Consider the following 8,428-nt stretch of genomic DNA (forward strand, 5'->3'; position numbering starts at 1 on the left):
TGATCTGCCAGAGTTAGATACACTGAAACTCGACTCTAACATAGCAATTTCATTTTGGTCCTCATTGAAGACAAAGGACTACAACCAACCAACCCAACCAACCAATTCAATAGCTCTACAATATATTTTAGTGTTTGGCAACTGGACTGGGAGAGTTAAGAGTTAGATCAGAAATTCAGGTCATCAATGAATCAATCAATAAACATTTATTAAGTACTTTCTATGTCCCAGGCACCGTACTAAACACTGGAGATATGAAAAGACACTAAAGACCCTCAAGAAGCTTACACTGTAATAGAGGAGATAATATGCAAACAAATATAAACAGAGCAAGCTACGTACAGGATCAAGAGGAAATAATTAATAGATGGAAGGTACTGGAATTAAAGGGGAGGGGCGAAAGGCTTTTGTTGTTGTTCACCGTTATCTGCAGCATATTTTAGTTTTTGGCAACCGAACTGGGAGATTTAAGAATTAAATTAGAAATTCAGATCACGAACAAACCTTGGCACTTTTGCTATTTATGTAAGCTCATGGCCACCAATGTAGGGGAGTGTTTCTTAGAGTCCACCCAAGGCCAGGAAGAACTGGCTCTTATCTCTAGGAGAACAGGAGTCAGCAATAAGATGAGTCACTCTTTCCCAGCCTCCTCTTTCTCTCTCTTTAGCTCCATCAATGAATTGCAATGCTTGGAGATGCCAAAGCATAAAGCTAAGAGCAGATGTAAAATATAACACCTTATTTCCTCAACAATCACTACCATAAGATTCTTGAGAATCAAGGAAAACTGACACATTAAAAATGGAATTTTTACTGTTTAAAAGGGAGGAGCTAGAAAGATAACATTGTAAGCTGCTATCCTTTCCCTCAACCTCCCCTCCTCTTTTCACCTGCTTTGAATTAAGCTGGATTCAGACTTCGTGATTTGTTACACCCACATCTACAGCTTTCCTGAGGTTAGGGGGAAAATATGAAAAATGCCCTTCAATAAATCTTATCTGGCTATGTACATTTCATACTTGGGCTTTATCTCTTTTTCACTTCCAGTGTGAATGCTAATTAATACAGAACCATTCCTTTTGGAAAAGAATTTGCCATCAAACTCAGGAACTAAAATGTGTGGGAGAACCTGATCAATCTTTTTGTTCATTTTAAGGAGAAATCCTATACACCTAAAGAATTAGCTTTACTTCAGATTGGTGCAAAGAGTGGAGTTAATTCACCATTTTATCCACATATTTCCATCCAGCCAATCAGCCCAAGCCAACCACATAGAGCATAATTGCTGCAGTATCAATAGCAGTTGAGCCAAAAGTTACTGTCCGGGCACCTTGGAGACTTGTTCTTTCCCTGTCCATGCAAATAGATGGCCAAGGTGGATTGGATTCCCCATCTATCTGTTTGGGTGAAATCCAGATATTCAGTTTAAATCAAGGTGGGAGGTTAAAGTAGCAACATAGGATGACCCATTTCTCACATATATAATAGAAAAGATTCATATTAGGTATGAGTTGGTCTAAGTGCTCCCTGGAGTCCTTTCCAACCATTGATATCCTATGTTTCTGGAAGGTGGAGATTTATTATTTATCCAGATAATTCAAATATTTTAAATGGTTTTATTATGGAGCCTCCATTTCACAGATAATTCAATTCAACAAGCAATTATTAAGTGACTGCTACATGCCAGGTATTGGATTCAGTACCTGAAATGCAAGAAAAAAAGTAACAGTTCCCATCATGAACTGTTTTTGCTTCTTATTTAGCATTTAATGTGTTGCATAGCCTCAGTGGAGAAATGTTGATGTTTATTCTCACCTTTCAATGGTTGTTTATAATTTCTGTAAATGTATGAATATAGCAAGAATTATGAAGACACAATAGGAATGTAATATTTTCTTCTTCATTTCTTTCTATAAGAAAATTATAACTTACATCCACTCTTGCCCTGCTTTATCCACATGATTTGAAGTTGCCTTTACTTCTTTCTATTTGGAGATGGTTACTGTTTTCCTTACTTATTGGATGGTAAATTATAACCTTTATTGGTCACATTGTGTGACATAAATATTCTTCCAAAATACCACATTTGCGATCTCTTCCAGAGATCATGTGTTATAATAGACCATTCAGATAAGCAAATCGCATATTTTCACATTTCAATGATACCTCTTATGACTGCGATGATTTTCTTTTTTTCCATGAGATATGCACTATGCAATTTGGGCATCCTTTTTAGAAATCAGAATCCAGTAATTTCTCAGCAAAAAGATGTTGTCTCTTGTAGGACTTATGAATAGCTGGCAGTTCTCTAGTGAAAATCACATCATTCATCTTTGAGAAACACTACAGTTCACACCTCAATTGGATAGAACTTAGCAATCTGGCAGCAGAAATCAGGAAACACCACAACCAATATTTACCAAGTATCTACTATGTGTGCAGCACTGTGTTAGGTATTAGTGATATGAAAACCAAACTAGGTATTCCTTTCCATCAACGGGGATTATGTTCTACTGGGAACACAGCTGAAAACCATTAAGTAAATAGCAACTAAGTGTCAAAAATCCCACACGGTTTGTTACAGATAATCCCCACTCACCTTTAGTTGGGGACAATTAACTTTTACTTTGCACACAATTATAGTAAACTTTAATATCAGACTTCCAACATGAATTCAATGACTATCTGCACAATGTCAAACTATTCCTAAATCCTGACATCATTGAGGTATAGCTTATGGTTGTGTGAGCATAATGGAAAAGTACAAGTACCATATATCTTCTAAATGGAAGCGGGTGTTGATGATGCTAAAATTCCCCCAGAATGAAGGCAAATGGATTACATAGCCTAATTAGTTTTATTATTTCCTGAATTTAATTAAATCTAGTAAAAACACTTTGGTGATTTTTTGATGCTTTAGGGAGAATAATGCTTGTGGAGAGCATGGTATGTTAATATATCTAGTTAAAGTTAAGAGAAGGAAAGATGTGGTTGTCAGCCTAGGACCCTAAGAAGGAGAGTGGAGTCTTGGAATATATATATCCTGAAAGTACATTTCACACAAAATGATTTTTTTTTTTACCTTAAGTCAATCTGTGGTTTCCAACTTGGGGTCAACTTTCATTATGTTATATTTGAATAACATGTTGGTTATGATAATATCCATGAGCTCTTTAGAGAAATGAATTTTTGAGAAATAAAAAAATCATCTTTAATTAGTAGCAAGAAATCAGAAGCAATGAGGCTATAGCTAGAACCTAGAATCTGGGCATAAATGTCATTAGGATAGTGTTACATTCCCGCTACTACCATATATCCTGCAATCACATCATTCTGGAGTGGGAAGGAAATTCAGAGGTCATCTAATATAATCCCTAGGGGAACAGGAGTATCCTTCCCTGACAAATGGCCCCCAGCCTCTGCTTAAAGACCAGTGATGCATCATCAATACACAGGATCATTGATTTGGAGCTAGAAGGGGCCTTAGATATCACCCAACCCAACTCCCTCATTTTTCAGATGAGGAAAGATACCTAAATACATGAAGTAAGTTGCCCAAAGTCATTCATGTAGTAAATAACATAGCTAAGATTTGAACCCAGTTACTCTGGCTCCATGTCTCATCCCCTAAGGCAGATCATTCAACTTCTTAAATAAAGAAAGGCTTCCATTAAGCCAAGGTCAGCCTTTCTGCAACATCCAGGCATTGTCCTCCTTCTGGCCAATTCTGTCCTTTGGGACCACGAAGAATAAATCTAATACCTCTTTTACATAAAAATGCATTAAGTATTTCAAAACAGTTCTTGTGTCTCCTCTATATTTTCTCTTTTCCTATTTAAAGAACTTTAGTTCCTTCAGCTATTGTCAGACAGCATTGTCAAAATTCCTTCTGCCATCTTTGTTGCTCTTCCTAGAAGACTATCTAGTTTCTCAATGTCCTTCCCATCATGTGGAAACCAGAAGTAAAATACTACTCAATGTATAATCTGATGAAGACTTCCCTTGTCCTAGATATTATCTTTATTTATAGCCTATAATCACATTGAGAGTGGCACTGTAGATAAAGAACATCCTGCAAAGCTGGGTTCAAGTCCTACCTAATATAGCATATTGTTTGTCCTTCCTTTCAAAGAGGATCAGTGACATCATTGCATGATGTTTTGACTTGAGCTTGAATTGGATTTAAGTGAGGCAGAATTACACAAAGTCTTCAGTCTCACTCCCTCTTCCAGAGTCATTGAAGTAGAGTGGCAAGACAGAGGTTTACACAAAAGTCATGGCATGTGTTGGCTGTGTGAAACTAGTAAGTCTTCTAACATTTCAGTGTCCCAGAAATTCTTTATGATTGCAAGTTGCAATGCAAGTTCTGATCTTCATGGGGAGAGGACTTTTCCTCATTGCTGTTCTATTACACCAATGAATCACTGCTCTTGTCCAAGAAAAAAAGATTATTGGGTTGATTTTTTTGGCAAAATTGTATGGCATGTTGAACTTATAGTACATTAAGATCCCAATATCACCTCAGTCATCCTGTACTTATGCCATTCTTAAAAGCTATTGCAGGGCAGAGCCAAGATGGCAGAGTAGAAAGATGCATATACTCTAGGACTTCCCCCACAGCCCACAAAATACCTGTAAAAAATGACTCTCAACAAATTCTAGAGCAACAGAAGCCACAGAATGACAGAGTGAAAGAGATTTCAAGCCAAAGGTAACCTGGAAGGCCAACAGGAAAGGTCTATCTCATGGGACACTGAGGGCAGCAGAGTCCAGCCCTGGCCATGCAGCATGGGGAGGAACAAAACTGGAACAGGCCTCTGGGGCAGAATCCCCAGCAGGGAGGGTCCCAGATCCCTCAACCCATAAGGGATAAAGAAAGCTTGAAAGGTCACTGTGGGAGGGCTTTCCCAGCTGGGAGAAAGGGGAGCAGAGTCTCCCCCTACACTGGCCCCAGGAGGCAGCAGATGCAGCAGCAGCAGCAGCTGTGGGCAGCAGGAGGCTACAGTGGTCGTGGAAGCAGCCTTGAGTCCATTGTCAGAGCAGCTCAGCTTAAAGTCCCTATGGGAACTGAGCAGGGGATCTGAATCTCAGCCTTGAGCAAGGTACTGGGAGGAGGAGGAGCACTAGGACCCTTCTCTTGGCAAAGGATTCAGAAGCTAAGTAACTAGATGGGAAAATACCCAAAAAAGGGGAAAAAAAGAGGACCATAGGAGGTTACTCTCTTGGCGAATAGGTATCTCCCTTCCATCCTTTTGGATGAGGAAGAACAATGCATACTGTCAGAGGAAGTCAAAGTTTCTGACTCCAGTACCTCCAAAAAGAATGCAAAATGGGCTTAAGTCATAAAAGAGCTTGAAAAGCGAGTCAGCAGCTTGCTAAAGGAGAACCAAAAAAATGCTGAGGAAAACAGCACCTTTAAAAATAGGCTAACTCAATTGAAAAAAGAGGTCCAAAAAGCCAATGAGGAAAAGAAGGCTTTAAAAATCAGAATTAGCCAGATGGAAAAGGAAGTTCAAAAGCTCACTGAACAAAATAGTTCTTTAAAAATGATAGTGGAGTTCAGGAAAACTAGTGACTTTTTGAGAAACCAAGAAATTACAAAATAAAATCAAAAGAATGAAAAATGGAAGATAATGTGAAATATCTCATTGGAAAAACAACTGACCTGGAAAATAGATCCAGGAGAGACAACTTAAAAATTATGGGACTAGCTGAAAGCCATGATCAAAAAAAAAAAAAACCTAGACATTATCTTTCATGAAATTATCAAGGAAAACTGCCCTGATATTCTAGAACCACAGGGCAAAATAAATATTGAAAAAATCCACCGATCACCTCCTGAAAGAGACCTGAAAAGAGAAACTCCAAATTTCAGAGTTCCTATGTCAAGGAGAAAATATTGAAAGCAACTAGAAAGAAACAATTTGAGTATTGTGGAAATGCAATCAGAATAACACAGGATCTGGCAGCTTCTACATTAAGGGATCAAAGGGCTTGGAACAGGATATTCCAGAAGTCAAAGGAACTAAGATTAAAACCAAGAATCATCTCCCCAGCAAAACTGAGTATAATACTGCAAGGGAAAAAATGGTCATTCAATGATATAGAGGACTTTCAAGCATTCATGATGAAAAGACCAGAACTGAATAGAATATTTGACTTTCAAACACAAGAATCAAGAGAAGCATGAAAAGGTGAACAGGAAAGAGAAATCATAAAGTACTTTCTAAAGTTGAACTGGTTACATTCCTACATGAAAAGATAATATTTGTAACTCTTGAGACTTTTCTCAGTATTTGAGTAGGATTTTACACACACACACACACACACACACACACACACACACACAGAGTATAGGTTGAGGTTAATTGGAAGAGATGATATCCATAAAAAATAAAATAAATTTAAGGTGGGAGAGAGGAAAATATTGGAAGGAAAAAAGGAGAAATGGAATGGGGCAGACTATCACTCATAAAAGACAGAAGAAAAATCTTTTTCAACGGAGGAGAAAATGGAGGTGGTGAGAGGGGAAAAGTGAAGCTTACTCTCTTCACATATGGCTTAAGGAAGGAATAACATGCTCACTAAATTTGGTATGAAAAATCTATCTTACACTACAGAAAAGTAGGAAGGAAGGGGATAAGAGGGGTGAAGGGGATGATAAAAGGGAGGACAAATGGCAGAAGGAAGTAACTAGAAGTAAACACTTTTGGAAAGGGACAAGGTCAAATGAGAGAATAGAAAAAATAGGGGGTCCAGAGTAGGATGGAGGGGAATATAGTTACTCTTACACAAAATGACTATTATGGAAGTCTTTTGCAAAACAACACATATACAGCCTGTATTAAATTGCTTGCCTTCTCAGTGGGGATGGGTGGGGAAGGAGGGAGAGAAGTTGGAATTCAAAGTATTAGAAATAAATGTTGGGAATTATTATTGCATGTAACTGGGAAATAAGAAATACAGGTAATAAGGTATAGAAATTTATCTTGCCCTACAAGAAAAGAGAGAAGGTGGGGCTAAGGGAAGAGTGGAGTGTGATAGAAGGGAGGGTACATTGAGGGAAGGGGTAATCAGAATGCAAGGTGTTATGGGGTGGGGAGAGGGGAGAGATGGGGAGGGGAGAAAAACTGGAACTCAAAATTTTGTGGAAATGAATGTTTAAATATAAAAATAAATAAAACTATTTTTTAAAAAAAGCTATTAAACTATGAATATTTTTTAACCAAGTAATATCACTATGAGATCTATAATCCAAAGAAATCAAATAAAAAGAAAAGGATTTGTATCTACAAAAATATTTAGAACAGCTGTTTTTTTGCAATTGCAAAGAACTGGGAATGGAGGGGATACCTATCAACTGGGGAATGGCTGAACGGGGGATGGTATAGGAATATGATGGAATACTATTGTGCTATGAGAAATAATGAAGAAAATGGCTTCAGAAAAACCTAAGAAGACTTAGAAGAACTTATGCAAAGTGAAATGAGCAGAACCAAGAGTATAACGTACACAGTAACAGAAATATTATGAAGATAAGCAACTATGAAAGACTTAAAAACACTAATAAGCACAATAACCCACCACAGTTCCAAAGAATTTATGATGAAAAATGCTATGCACATCTAGATAGAGAACTAATATACTCAGTTTAGAGATTATAAGGTACAGAAAACTGCAAAATTATTGCATGTCTTTGAAATTCCTCTATGTGTTCAAGCTTATGGTTTACCTTCTTATTCAAAGTACCATAATTTCTAAAACAAAATCATATAGGAGATTTTTTCACAAAATTTTCCCCCTATGTTTTCTATCTCTCATAGAGCCTTCTCACCTCACAAGCCTACATCCCTAAAAACCACCCCCCCACACACACCTATTCTCTGTCTTAGCTGCAACCACCTTTTCTGTGGTCCTTTGTAACTTCTTGTAACCTCTATATGAGTCCTTCATTCCATCCCCTCCTGTGTCTTCCATTAGCTTGGCTCTGATGATCTCATTCCCCTTCTCTCCCTAATTTTCAACCTCTTCTTATCTACTGAATCTTTCCCTACTTGTTACAAACATGATCAGCTTTCCATCATCTTTAAAAGAACCTTCACTTCATTCCATAATACCTTTCCCATCTTTTCCTTTCCTTTCCTATTCTTTCTTTTTTATTTTTTTCTATTTATTTTTTTATGTATTGTTTTATTTATTTATTATCAGTTTTCCATAATCACTACCATATGACTTAGATTTTTTTCTTTCCCTCCCTCAACCTCCCTCCCTCCAACCTACACCCCCACTCCTTGAGGTGGCACACAAGTTTATGTAGGTTCTACACATACATTCCTATTTAAATACATTTTCAACATAGTCATATTGTATAGAAGAATTAAAATAAGTGGGAGAAATCATATAACAAACCAAAATGTAATACAAAAGA

This window comes from Notamacropus eugenii, chromosome 4 (assembly GCF_028372415.1).
Source record: "Notamacropus eugenii isolate mMacEug1 chromosome 4, mMacEug1.pri_v2, whole genome shotgun sequence".
Taxonomy (NCBI): Eukaryota; Metazoa; Chordata; class Mammalia; order Diprotodontia; family Macropodidae; genus Notamacropus; species Notamacropus eugenii.